This window comes from Nilaparvata lugens, chromosome 5, assembly GCF_014356525.2.
Source record: "Nilaparvata lugens isolate BPH chromosome 5, ASM1435652v1, whole genome shotgun sequence".
Lineage (NCBI taxonomy): Eukaryota > Metazoa > Arthropoda > Insecta > Hemiptera > Delphacidae > Nilaparvata > Nilaparvata lugens.
The window spans coordinates 61705907-61721520 of record NC_052508.1 but is presented as its reverse complement, the minus strand read 5'-3'; the positions used below and the strand labels follow the sequence as shown (position 1 = coordinate 61721520).

Here is a 15614-nt window from a genome sequence, read left to right as displayed (position 1 = left end):
TGTGAACTATTAATTGCATGCCATGACGCAATGTACCTAGAATACATATGCAATATTTATAACTGAAAGTTATGTAGTATATTTACTCTCGACCTTTCTCTGGTTCGAACTCGGACTGACCCGTTGCCAGTTTGTCTTGAAGGTGATTAGCTTTTGATGTTAGCATGTTTGATACACCAACCCCAACAGCCATTAGCCGTTTTCACACCGATATCTCGCAGACACGACATACAGACAGGATTTTTTACTTTTGTTTTACTTTGATGGACAGTATAAGAGGAGGCTGTGGTTTATAACTGCGCAAGGTCTACTGTTCACAAAACTACTAGTTATCATGAGATCTCAAACATCTCGTTGAACAAATCCAGTAGATGATGGTACCAGCGATTCATCAAAGACTTTTTGTCCGCTTTTCCCAGAATCAACAACAAAAACAACGGGATTATCATTTTTTCCCTCGAAACTTCAAAAAGTTGAGGATCCGATAATGAAATGGAAGCAAAGCAAAGACAGAGACGAGTAGTTATGAGATTCAGTTCATACTGTCAGCATCCGTTGCATGGGAAGCTGTGATGTTATGGCACGAGATTCACTTGAATCTGTCAGCATTGGTTGGATGGGGAGGATATTGGTGTTGTTCATACAGAATGCTGACAGTTTAAAGTGAATAAGGGCTGCGGACTGAGCTTGTGTGTCATTATGCTAAGATTGTTGTACAAAGAAAGGAGCGTGCCCTATCCCTTTCAAAAGCTTATAATCCAATTAGGACTTTCACTTTTGTTTTTCTTTCCTCTTTAGCCCTCTTCCTTTCCATCCTCCTGATTCACTCTCTCTCTCTCTCTCTCTCTTTGTAAAAACCTGATCCTCTCCTATCCTTCTCGTCCTCTAATCCTCAATGATCAGTCTTTCCTCTTCCTACTCATAATTTATCATATCCCCTCTTAGTTTTCCTTCCTTCTTGATCAGATTTTCATTCTTTGTTGCCCCTTTTCCTCATGTTCCATTATCTCTTCTTGTCCGTTTATAATCTTTGATCGTCCTCTCCTCCTTCTTCTTAATTCGTTCTCATCATCCTCTAGTCATTATAATTTTTTTTATCTATTGTCTATGTATTCTTATTATTGTCTTGCCTCCAGTACCCATAATATATTCTCCAATCGAATGACCACTACTTTCAACCAATTTTCCACTTCATCCTCCTTGTTATATCATCGACAATTTTATAAGAAATATGAATATAAATTAATTTTGTCCATCCACCTATCAATTATTGTAATTCTAATTTCTTTCCTCCAAAACATTACTCTCTTGTCCCTTAGTTTTTGGTAATCTTACATCAATTTCTCTCTCTTACCTTGTCTCATTCTACGCTCTTTCTCTTCCAAACTATGCTAACAAAGAAAACAATAAAGACTGGATAATAGAAAAAGAAGGAGAGAATAGAAGAAAGAAGAACAACAGAAAGAGAATATGGAGGGAATTGGAAAAGAGGAAACAGAAGACAGAAGAATTATCGTAATTGTATTCACATTGTACGAGAGATGCTAGAAATAGGCCTAAGATCGTTATTATTATGATGATCGCTTTTGATTTTCAAATGTAACAAGATTAAAAAGCATCCATTGGAAAGTAACTCCCGCAACACTCCTGTTATCTTCTCATTTTTCTTCACCTTCTACCTTCTCTCTCTTTCTTTCATTTTACTCGGCGCTTTCTGTGTAATATTTGAAAGCTTCTTTGCAAATCGAATTTGAACGCACTTACAAACAAGACAACACTTCCGCTACTACTTCTGTGAAGAGCTAATAAAAGTGGAAATGAAAGTGGAGAAAGAAAAGAAGAAAATCCAGAAGAGGAGTAAGAAAAAGGGGTAAAGGGGTATTGAGAAAATTGTAACTGAGAGAAATATCCTGGAGCTCATTGATAAGAAACACCATAAATTCCACGTCAGAGATATCTTGTCCATTGGTGTTGGCAATCAAAGCAATTATTATTCAAATTAAAAAAATTGAACTTGAACGATGACATCCCATCAGTGGGTTTATACTGCAAAATGGCGTCTTTAGAATGATGTGAATTTATTGTATCAGTCAATGAGAGCTAATTGTGGGCGTGGTCTTGTATTGATCACATGAAGTGTACTTGCTTGTGATTGGTCGACGCTGGCCACCAATAGGAATCCAATAAGAAGAAAAAGAATAAGAAGAAGACTATGAAAAATATTCTGTAATAATCCGAATATTATTGCTGAAAATTGGCCTACAAATTGAATAATGAATGTCAGCACAAACTTATCACAATATTTTTGAATTGTAATACATTTCTTCAGGATATGATTAAAGATCTACAATGGACGCTCATCCATCATACTCCAAAAAACTTATTGTGACTAACATTCATGTCTTCTCCTATTGTACTCAATCTTACAATCTCAATATCAATCTCTTCCGAATCTGAACAGCCAGATTAGATCTTCGCAAAGAATTGGGACATTCCGTGTGGACCTTCCTGCTTTCAAATCAAACTCCCATACATTGTAACATGGAAGACGTCATACGGATATTAGAATTTGTTCATTTTCCAAGGAAGATGCTATGTTGGTTTAGTGAGTGGTTTCAAAATATTCACTGATTCGTCCGTACATTCCATTCTTATCAAAGGTATTGAAAATGGAGTTATTGGACCGTTATCAGAAATAATAACACACATTTTTCCTATCCAAACAGTGTTGATTTATTATAGGGTGGAAGATCGGTATTAATGAGGAAATCTTCAGAGCTGTATTGAAATTCACGTTTTAAAGTCAGTGGAATCCTTTTCTTCTAATCTTTCCTCATTTTTTGCACATTCACATAATTAAAACAATCATTGGAAGGATGGTCCTGTTGGATCCAAACTTTTCTTCAGGAATTTGTTTTACATTCCCTTGTCTTTAGCATTTACAGCCTCTCATGTATTTTCTCTCAAATACTTGCTCAATATGGGCTATTTAGTACAGACTCACTTCTTCTTCCTCATCTTCTGCTCTTCTCCTCCTCCCTAACTCTTTTATCTCTTTACTTCTTCTCCTTCTCCCTCTCCTCTCATCTACCATCCTCGATCCTCCACCCCTTATGCTTCTTGAACTCTCCACTCCTTCTTCTTTCACCAACCCTGTCACTGTCTCTCTCTCTCCTCATATATATTCATCCAGTTAAGCTGAGCCAAAGCAAGATAAGGGAAGTAGTACAAAGCATGTATCTCTGGCTCTGGCTGTGGGTGTAGTTTGTCGCAAGCTATCTCTACACCAGCAAGCTCATACAAGTACTTTCACAATCTCCCGCATTTGAATTTCAGCCACAAAGCTAGCCAGGCAAACTTTTTATTTTCCTCCTAGAAAAGAGTTTTTCTCCTGCGATAATGCTGTGAAAAATCTCTTGGTGGTTGAGAATTTTTTTGTTTTACTGTAAGACTTGCAACGTTCATAGCGTGGCCTGAGGCGAATGACAACTCCTCCTCTTACGCCGGGGCAAACCTCTCATGCAGCCTTACGATCCCGCTACGATCCGATCACGGGTGACCGTGTTCTAGAATGGCGCATCTTTACACCTATCTCTATAACTGATTTAATTTATAACCGAAAATTCCAATCTTGTTATATACTAAATTGGAACAAAGCATATTCTTGCCTTGTGATGGTTTTCTTGGATTTCTATTTTACATTATTGAATGAATGAATGTATGTTGGAATGAGAATCAAGTTTTAACACTGAAATGATAACTTGCAGACTATTATAATAAATTGTGATAATCATGAAATATTCACCCCTTGGCTGGAGCATGACTTTTAATCGCATGGGATTCATCGTCTCGGACCATGCAATTCGGAAAGCATGCTGCAGTAAGTGTTTAAATATTTCATTATTATCACAATCGTAATAGTCTGCAAGTCGTCATTTTAGTGTTAATTTAGATGAACCATATCAAACGAGCTGCTTGTAATGGTGAATAAAAGTAATTCAAGACTTGAAATGGGAATTCAATTTCTTATAACATGTTCCAAGTGGAAAACATTTGGTGGACAATTATTCGGAGTTTTTAGACAGATGTCCATAGCATATACAATAAAACATATTTCTCCCAGTGTTACTTGCTGTTGATTTGAAATACGCATTTCTCTGTGAAACCAGATCTCTGTTCATGACACATGTTGATATCGAATTGAAAAAGAGCGAATGAAAGACAAAGAGAGTTTGGAAGAGAGAGTGAGAGAAACAGAGTCGAGGATGATTCGCGAACATTGCAGCGCTAATTCCCGCCAAAATATTTCGCCAAAACAAAGCTTCGACACATTTCGTTGCACATTGGCGAACGCTGTGAATTCTCAACCAAACATTATTTCTGCCAACAAACATTTCTCCCAAACATGTCATGCCGGAACATGACACATTATCCACTTGTGAAAATATGTATACATCATTTGTGAAAATATGTACACATGTAGCGTCGACTGTCCGGCATTTATTATAAAAAATTACATCGGATTGGCGAAATCCGTCATGGTGTACCGTATTTAGTCGCCGGTTGGTGAACGGTACTCATTCCCAGAACGCGAACAATGCAGGAGATTTAAGTAGAAAAACACAGACTTCTACGTTTGATGCCCAATAACTTTCTTCTAGTCCTCATATTTCGGGTAGAACGTTTTGAATTTTGGTTTAATATCTCAAGTCAAATAATCATTGCATTTGTAAGTACTGTAACTCGTTTAGAAAGTTATGAAAAGTGGTTCGGGAGTCTTCGCGTCTAGATTTCACAACGTCAATATATCAACATTATCTCAAATTATCTGAGATTGTCATGAATATGGAGTAGATTAGTAAATCAATAGAGTATTTTGAAAATTTCTCCTTTATCATTTTGAGCTCTTCACCAACATTTTTAGAGATCTACTGATTCATAGATCTAAGATGTATTGTTTGGACAAAGCTTTATTGATTGGATCAATTCGATCGATTTTTTCAATAATGATTGATTCAATAAACGAATAAAATCAGTTAATTTCCAACTCTACTGACCCTTAGCATAAAAAATCAAATTCCATTATTCGAGTATTAGGAATCCTGGATGGTATTTGTAAGGCTAGTTTCACACTCTTTAGGTTCGTTTCGTTTTCGATTCGTTTTCGGCAAATTCCGATAAGTGTGAAACGATAATTCGGTTTGAATTCTGTACCGAATAGAAACCGCATAGAACCGAACGCCCACTTGACTCTATAAATTCCATCAGGTTTCAATTCGTTGCTAGCGAGAGGCTTCTTTCACACACTTTCGGTTCGGTTCGGTTCGTTTCGTTTTCGGCAAATTCCGATAAGTGTGAAACGATGATTCGGTTTGAATTCGGTACCGAATAGCAACCGCATAGCACCGAACGCCCCCTCGACACGAATAGGTTTCATCATATTCGAATTCATTGCTAGGGAAACAGGAAAAAACAAAGTATTTTACACAGGCTTGCCTTTTTTGTTTTTATTTTAACCTGATTTCGTGATTATCTGTTTCAAAATTTTCCATGTCAAAATCATATGGTCAATTCATTTCTGTTAGTTCACAGAAACATTTTTTCTCAATGAATAGTTTGCTATAAAAATATGAAAGATATAAATTAAAACTTAGTGAGATTTTTTATTTTTTTTATTTTTTCACGAATATTACATGATTTCATCAATGGAGAGAAGAGATGAAGTTTTTTATACCATGTGTCAAAACAAGGAACAAATTTTCAATTAAAAAAATAATCTCTCTGAACTTCCAAAATTAACATAATCAACAAAAAGAAACTATTTAAATAATTCACAATTTTTAATTAACTTTACAATTTTGTTGTTCAAGAAATAACACTTACAATTTGACACCAACTGTAATATTTAGATATACCAGCATGAACTGTGAAAATCCAAACACAGCTGTGTTTGAGAAGAAAATACCTAATTAGAACCGTACGAATTAAAACCTGACATGTATGAAAGCCTCATTCGTTTTCGGTAACGAGCCGAACTTAACCGAAAACGAACCGAACCGAATGAAACCGAAAGCGTGTGAAGCTAGCCTTACAGAAACTTTATAGATTCTAGTAAATAATACTGAACTCATTTCATATCCTTTTTCAATATTTCATATTTTGGAGTAGTGAATGTCACACTTTCATTGGTGTATCCAGTGAACGATATATCTATATAATCTTGTATCAATATATTCTATGTCTCATATTCTAGCTGACATGTCTCATACTTCCCTCCAATACGTGATTCTCGTACAAAAAACTCACGTACTATAAAGTTTCAAAATCAGGCCACACTTGTTCAAACAGAAACTTGTATGCTATGGCAGACAAAACAGTGACAGATTATTGATAAGATATTGAGATTGAACGAGAGAGATGGTGTAATCGGGTGTTGTTGAGGTTGGAGTAGGATGGAAGACTATTGAGTGACGTTAAGTACTTGACGGAGACGCTTTCAATGGTGATGGAAACTGATTGGATGATGAAGTATGGATAGGCGACGACTTGTGCCTTGTGCCTCTCACATTGAACCCCTCCTCCTTCTTCTCCTTCACGAACCTATTCTCCTCCCCCTCTTTATATACCCCTCTCCTCTTCTCTCTATCAGGATTCTTTTCCTTCTCAGAGTTCATCTTCCACTCCCTCTTCCTCTCACCCTCATTACAGCTATTCAGATATTTCATTTTTTCTATGTCCTATCCTTATACTACTCATTTATCCGAAGTTTTGTTCATTAATTTTTCTCATTGCTATTATTTATTTTCTCATATTACAACCACACCTCCTTTACCATCTTCTCCTTCTTCTTTTTAACTTTTTCCTCTCCTCATTCCCGTCAGTTTCAAAATTCTTCTTCTACTTCTCCTCCTCCTCCTTTTCCTTCGCCTCTTTCTTCACCACCTCCCCCTCTTCCAACAATCACATCTATCGTCTTGCTCTTTGTTTCTTTTCCATCTTCCTCTTCATCATCTACTCTTTAGTCTTTTTCTCTTCTTTCTCAATCAATTTTTCTTCTCCTCCCATTTCCGTCCTTATTTTACAAGCGGGACGTATTTCCAGCGAAACAATGGTAAGAGAGATGCTATTAGAGGGATAGACGATTCAGAGCCCCCCTCACCGTGCTATTTAGAGCGCGGAGTTAGCGACGTCGAGTCGCTATAGAGATGAGAATCGTGCTTTATCTTTTCACTCTTCTTGAAAGGTCAAATATGTGCAAGAAGTGGGATGAGAGAGAAACAATGTGAAGGGCTGGAATGTGAGAGTGAGAGAGCGCTTCGGAGAGAGAATTACGTGGAAATACAGGAAGAATAGGAAGTTTTTTCTCATTTTTGTTTGTTATATTGGCAGAAATATAAAATTACAACATCTTAGAAATACATAATAAAAGCAATACAAATTTTACAACATGAGAAAATACTATTACAAAATAAAATGCAATGCCAATTGAGTATTTGCATCTCGAGGTACTAAACCTGTTTGAGATGGTGATATAAAATTGATGACAAAACTATAGCGCTAAAATGTAGTTACTGAGGCCGACAGTCGCATATTATGAAGTGACACATATTACATAACAGTATCGATGATTTATCAATTTTAGCTTCGAAGTAAATTGTACAATATTATGATATACAAGTCTACATGAGAATTCTGAAAAAAGTATCTATATTCTCACATTCCATTACAAATCTCTTGACATCTTTCAAAAACCTTGATCGTATCTTGCACTGCCTTATCTCCAAGGGCAGCTGGTTGTAGATAATAATAATAGGTTCAAAATAATATGTGGAATGAAGAGAAAGAGAGTTAAAAAATGGAAGATGAAGAGATAGGAATTATGATGAGGATTGACTCAAAATGAGAAAGAGAGATTGATTAATTGACTATCAAACACTTTCACGAGTATTCTGGATTCCCTCATTTCAGTCTCAGTGTCCGCGTCCGGTTCAGTGCAGATATTCATCTCATGAGGTCTGATGAGACTATTTCCACTCAGCCCGACTTTGCGAGTATGAATAATCCAATTAGAAGTCATGAGAATAAGTCGTACATACACTGTGTCAAATACGTACACTGATACTAATTTTTGTGAATCCAGCTTTTAATTGATTTTGTCACTTTTACAAAGTAAATGAAAGCTTCATATTCAAGACATAATTAAATTCATATTGCATTGGATTTTGAGAAATATCACATAATTAAAATGGACATTCTCAAAAGATTGTGGGATTATATGGCAAATAATGTGGTTTGTTCAGAATTGATTTGAGATAATGAGAGAAATAGGATCAAAAGAAGTGAGGGAGGGAAACTTCTCTCTCCCTTTTCTCTTTGATTCTACTCATCTCGTTATATCGAATCAATTTGAATAATGTTGAAGAACAGTGTGATAGCCTAATGAAGTAAAGAAAGAATGAGATGAAAATATGAAGATCGAAGAAGAGGTAAAAGATGAATTGTGAAAGGCTACATGAACAAGAAAATTAGTGACACATTGATGAGAAAGAGTTTCTATATTTTTCCATAATTGCAATCTAATATTATGACGAAAAACAAAATATTGAAAGTGTCGAGTAATATGGAATTGGAGGTTTAAAGTAGAATGTAAAGGAATTTGTATGAAGAGGAGAATGAGGAGGTGGTGATAGAAAGGGGAAGGAGGAGAAATGGGAAGGAAATTGGAGGGATGTAGGAGAACAGAACCAGGCTATCGGAAACGATTAGGTTGATGCATAGGCACAGAAAAAAGGTTGGACATAGGAAACAACGAACAGGACATAAAGTATGATAGATGATGAAAAAATATATTGAGAAGAGAATGAAAAAGGAAGGAGGTGTACAAGGAGAATTGAGGGAAGGAAGAGGATTAAGGACAAGATAAAAACTCATAAATCAATCAAACCGCAAATAATTCAGTTAACTCTAAAGAAAGGATACATCCTGTGAAGAAAAACATATTGATAGCTCATTATTCATTTTTCTCGGCTTTTCCGAGAATTCAGGTGTCATGGAATATTGCAGTCATCGCCGCAATAACTCACGCCTGAATTTCCCACAAGAGCTTATTCGACTTTTCTTCTTATAACCTTTTTTCATGTTTCCATACCTGCTTTATATTTTTCAGAATTTCAAAATTTATTTCTTCCTGTGGATTAACTCTTTTATTCGCTTGAAATCCATTCATAATTCAATTCAGGTTGACTAGTTGACGGAATGTACCATATTTTCTTGATAAGAGAGTAGGAGTATTTTGTTGTGAGCATTATTCACTTGATAAAATTCAAAGCTATAGAATTCACGATATCAATTGAGATTTTCAGACCTCCCAATTCGGGCAAAAAAAGTATGAATAGAGAACAACTAAAAGTTGTCAGAACTACTCATCTGTTAAAACCAGTTACGGTTGTTACTCCATTAAGCTGGAGTCCCACATATCAGTATCAAAGTCAGTTTCGGACTCACTAGATCTAATGTACTATTCCCACTGAGCCCGGCCGAGGGAGTATAAATAGTCCAATTGGGGTACTAGGATACTCATTCATGGGAAGAATATTTTCATTAAACCGGACATGGACTCTTAATACCGTTAAGTAGGAATCCACTTAATCAGTTTTCATTGAACCCAAATCAGAAACAAGAAGCAGCTCAATATCACATACTTTCTGAAAACGAATAATTTTCTTTCAAGATCATAATCTTTAGTAAACTGAAATCTTTAAACTGGAGCAGCAGTCCGCAATATTATGCTAAACCATTTTCGAAACTTTAGTTGAATCGATTTTAGAGTGATAAATGATGTGACAAGTGATTATTGATAAGTGATAATGGATACTACTATTTCAATAATACGTTATTATTGACGTATATGTTATAATAATACGTTGACGTGATCAATAATAGTTTGGTTGACTTACCAGTTTTCTCCTCTTTTTTCATACAGAGATCTGAAACAAGAATTGATTCACAGCTTTAAAAAATCAATCTCAATAATCGAGAACTGTCTAATAATAAATATTTGAAATTTTCTAGTAACTCCAAGAACTCCACCTATGGTGACCTAATCGTGAAAACTATTTCAAAAATATTGCAAAAATGATTCAACAAATCATTAAGCCAAATTTACTCCTGAATGGTCGACACTGAGAAATACTCAATTTGGAATTCTGTCAATAGGTGGCAGCACTTTTTGATAGCTTATTCAATGGCTGATTCACTTTCAACTCTCTCCTGATTGTAGAGAGTTTTAAACTCCGCCCTCTCTCTCCTGATTAGTCGAAGGTTTGTCTTGCGATTCTAATCTTAGTTTTTTTAATGGTGATTCCAGACTCTGCTTATGGATCTATCCATTATATCCTCTTATGTCCATGAGAGGTTCTATTCGATGTACTCATTGAGAAAGGTGCTGATTTAGTTTTTATTGAGAGAAATAATTAACGTTGGTCCCGGAGACCTCTCGTGACTGAAATCAAAATATGCATAAATTAATATGAGACAGTGGCTGAAGTTCCAAATCTCAAACCAAGATATTTCCTTTCATCTTTCAAGATATTTTTTTCAATTCCAACTGAATCACTCGTCAATAAAAATTGATAATATTGCAGATATTATAATAATATTATAAGGAAATATTATTACCTTATAAATATAATTCAAATATATATATTTTTAATCTTATGTCGCAAAATATCTACAAAATTGAAGTTTAATAAATTCATTCTATGAAAAAATTTGAAAATAATTTTTTTATGAAATCTAAAATTTATTAAAATAAAATGGGGTCATATTGACCCCGCGCAAATAATAATGAAACTAGACTCACGCGAGTAATGCAGGGACAAATTCTATATAATAATAGTGTTGTTAGCTTACAGCTGTAATGAGATTCACCAGCAGCCCTCCAGGAACTTCTTCCAATATTTTTCACAATTCCGCATTATTTCTTCTAGCGATTGGCAAGGTGTGGAATTGCAAATCAAACTTCTCGCTCACTCCCAACCTCACTCTGTCTTCTTCCTCTACTTTTCTGGAGGCAAATCCAGGAAATAAATCATCATACGATCTAAAAACAAAAAATCCCTTCGTTCTGACGTTGGGAAAGCGGGAATCAAGCGCAGAATATTAAGAAGATCCCTGTGAAGCTCCGATTCAGCTTCTTGGATTGCTTTCTTGAACCCTACAACTTGTTCTCCTCGTTCCTCGATTTCGAATGGTTTCCAATTCTCATCCCTTCTTATCCTCGTATGTAATATTATTGATGTGTTTCAGGTGCAAAATTTCATCTATCTTTCAATATCAAGTTTTATGATATTTTCTTGTATTTTCTGGAATTTTTCAACACTTGGTATCTTGGTATCAAGGTTACATTGATATTCTCAAATTTTTCTCTTCACTTGTGATAATTTTGGTGTTTTCTATATTTGTATTTTGTATCATAGGCTGGCCACTAATAACAGGACATTCATGATGAACTTGTGTGTACACACATGTTTATAATGTATGTTCAGTCATCAGCGAGAGGCTACGAACTAAGAACAGCTTTTAAGCTGCGTTTACACCAAAGTAATTAACAAAATGTTAATAACTCAATCCTTATGGATTCTATTAGATTGTACATAACTCATCATACACATGATGAACATATGTGTTTGTCAAGTTCTGTTCAATCTAATAGAATCTACAAGGATTAAGATGTTGACATTTTGTTAATAACTTTGGTGTCAATGCAGCTTTAGACAGTACGGCAGCTTCTAACATGAAATAAACAACCAAGAACAATAAACAGACCTCCGGTAAATTGCAAATTGTAATGTACAAGAATAATTTAATGTTAAATAGAGTAGAGGAGGGAAAATATTTCACAACAAAAAATCGAAGATAGAAAAGAATATCAAATATAATTAAAAATAAAGGTTTTCAAGCAAAAATAGATGTAAGATGTAGCATTTTAGATAGGGACTTGGTTTAAGAAACTGCATTAGGAGATTTCAGTGTTTAAAATACCTAACCTGAAAAAACTTCGTTCGAAAACTTTCGCTGTGATGACACCAATAATGTATGACGACATGTGTGTACACACGTGTTCATTATGAAAGTCCTGCCGTTAGTGGCCAGCCTTACAGTATGTATGGATCTCATGAACTATGAGTAAGAGTATTTTCAGTAATAATGGATGTGAGGGTTATAGACTAGCGAGCATTACATTCAATTCTCTAAATTATTCCTGATATTTCATTTGTTTCAAACTTCAAAGTTTTCTGGCGTTCATTTGTCATATTTGATTTGAGTGTTGAAAAATTCGTTGAAAGCTCAAGAGTAAGGTTTACTGATGGTACCTGGCCACCTCTCCAACTGGAGTCACGAGACAACGTCGCTTATCCGATATGACGAGTGATTAGACTGTCAAATCAAACACTTCTCCAAACTTAATAATTTAGGCCTCCTCCATTTCATTTGCAACCAACCTGAGTAAAATGCAACCCTAACAAGACAAACCCAATGAATAAAACTGATGCAATAAGGGATGGTCAGTGGAAATGATGGAAATTTGATGAAGACTTGTTCAAAGTCAAATATAGAAGGTTTTTATGGGAGATCCATTGATAAAATAAATTTGGATAGAACAGGGGTCCCAGCCGGTCGGTTGGACGAGGTGCTTGAATATCCTTTTAAATTAACTGTTTCCGTGTTTCCTCAATATCAACTGATTAAATAAAAATTCAGTATTATCACTAGTAAACATAATGCCCATAGCTATAAGATTCAATTAAATTTTATAAAAATAAAGAGTGTTAAAAAATACGTACGGTAATAATAACTACACCATGGAGAAAAATGGAATAAACTTATGTTTTTTTTCTCCGTGATAATACATTGTTAAATTCATTCATCATTGAAGGGAACCAGTAGAAGGGGGAAAAGCGTACAACCGATTCTTCCAGGGAAATGGTCGGTTGAACTGGTTTATGTCCTCACGGGGATATAGTTGAGGTTTTCAGGGTTTGACATTTTTTTTTTTAAAGTTGGATCGGCACAGAGGTGGTTGCAGTTTTAGGTAGTGAAGGGGGAAAGGTTAGTTGGTGGGTTAGCTTCGTTCTGGAGGATGGAGAGGGGGGTACACAGATAAATTCATCAAGTGAAGAATGCCGGGCAGACATATTAATTCAGGTCAGTTGTAATTGTAGTGTCAGTTTTGTGACTGCCGCTCGTAAAATGTTGCTCTTGCCATTTCACACACACACTTCGACACACCTTCACACAGTCACAAACGTACTAACACTAACCAACACACGTCTAGCGAGACAGGATGCATTTTTCTGTTGTCTGACACAGAATTTAGCCAAAAAAGAGAGAAAACTTTGGGCGCAGCCACCTGGATTCGTGAAAAACTGAATTTTATTTCTCGGAGCAGCCGTGGTGATGAATGGAATCAGGCCAGTTGGTTGGCTCCGTTTTTTTTATAGAACCACAATAATATTTATCTATTCATGGGGAGTCGCACTGTGGACTTGAAATTTATGCGCGGGTAACAAACGTGAGGTTGGAAACAACTGATTTGTATTTTTGTACTGAACGTTCTGCAGGATATTGTGTACAGTAGTTGTAGAACAGATTTTTATTTTTCTGTATTCTCTGTAGTGTATAGTGGTTGTGGTTTCAAATGTTGTGCATGTATATGAACGTTTATATACGAGAATTAGTAGGTTAGAGTTCTGATAGAATAGATTTATATTTGTCCCGAACTTCCTGTAGATTGTATGGTAGTTGTAGGTTACATAAGTTTTTGAGTTATTGTTTCATTCTATGACCTGGGCCCTGTTTCATAAAAGTTAAAAGTCCTGTAATACAGGAGAATCACCATTCCAATCACATGCTCAATATAGCCGATAAAATCAGCTGTTCCTGTATTACAGGACTTCCAAGTTTTTATGAAACAGGGGCCAGCCATATTGGTGATACTCCTGTATTACGTGACTTATGTTTTATGAAACAGGGCCCTGGTTCAAACCATAAACTTATAATCTCTGTTTAAACCGAAATATGTAGTGCAAATTGAGTTATTCCTTGTCATTTTTTGTAAATGGAATAACTTTTTCAAGAACTCATATTCTCAGGGAATTTTTATTTGATTCAATCCACAATATCTTGAAGAATTCATCCTCAAAACTTCATAGATTTATCTCGTACAGAATTTGTAATGATCTGTCCCAAAATTTTAACTTTAGGTGCTCATATCTCGAAGAGTAACGATAGGAAAAATTTGTTCCTGAGAAAACGTTTTCATTTTGATAGCTACATAGCACATAAATTTGAAAAATATCACCAGTAAAAAGTTTTTTCAACTGCTTTGAACATGGAGGGTTGAGCAGCAAATGTGATTGGTAGCTGGCTTTACAATCAAATGGAAGACAATCATTGTTCTAGAGAAGACTTGTCTATTCCAGTTTTATTCTTCTTCTATATATATAAAAGCGAAATGGCACTCACTCACTGACTGACTGACTGACTGATTGACTGACTGACTCACTCACTCACTCACTCACTCGCAGAACTAAAAATCTACCGGACCAAAAACGTTCAAATTTGGTAGGTATGTTCAGTTGGCCCTTTAGAGGCGCACTAAGAAATCTTTTGGCAATATTTTAACTCTAGGGTTTGTTTTTAAGGATTTAAATTTCGTCTTTTACCTTGTATATTCTTCTTCTCACAATCTCTTAATTATAATTGAAATTTCCATATCATATGTTACTATAGAACTATAATCTATATAGAGTACCTCTTCGAAACAGTTGTTAACTGGCAACTAAATTAATAATTTTGTCAGGTTGGCATTAAGTTGAGTTGACTTTGTGAGGTTGGCACCAAGTAGAAGATTTAAATGCATTTATCGCGGAAAAAATTGATTGGGCACTGCTACTTCAATCCTGGGAATATTATATCCGTTTAGCCAGACGTTTAGTCTGGACCCCCGACTAGATTGTCCTAACATATGATAAAAATGCTCAAATGAAAAATGCAGGCGAGCGAAGCGAGCCTGCTGATCTCATTCCCGGACGACCCAGTCAGGGGTCCAGGGGGCGGAGCCCCTAGACGGATATGGCGAGCGAAGCGAGCCTGACGGCTAGTTCCTTTATAAGATACATGACAATTATGAATGAAACGACTGGAAGAATCACAACCACTATCTTATTCAAACTTTGAGAAACTGATTCTGGTTTCCTCTTTATAGTGAAGTGAAATTCTAGTTCTGAGTTCTAAGCTAATTCATCTCAGATGCTGAGTTCCCAAATAAATAAGTGAAACTTATGATGCGAAGGAGTGAGAGTAATAATCAGGTAATTGATTGATTGATTGATTGATTGATTGAGTACTTTATTTATGTAGATTACAATATATACTGGCTTATACACTTGTATACAATAGCTTACAATACAGCAAAGTTATAGATGAATTTACATAATATAGACTAAGAAAATAACTATTGAACTGTATATTATATGAAAAAGCAATTTGTAATATAAAAACTATAGATAATAATCATATTGTTATGCATCTACATAAATTGGCGGAGCTTT

The 15614-nt window shown here is 35.5% G+C and overlaps 1 protein-coding gene across 2 annotated transcripts in view; it reads right to left on the bottom strand.

The window, feature by feature from the left end:
- The window catches only part of LOC120351470, a 44902-nt gene extending 34863 nt beyond the window's left edge, over positions 1–10039 (bottom strand). The window contains exon 1 of one of the 2 annotated variants that reach the window (XM_039428992.1): positions 9957–10039. The gene's annotated coding sequence lies outside the window, so the exon portion shown is untranslated. The remainder of the gene's footprint in view (positions 1–9956) is intronic. The other variant, XM_039428993.1, reaches the window with a different exon arrangement.
- Positions 10040–15614: the final 5575 nt, after the last annotated feature.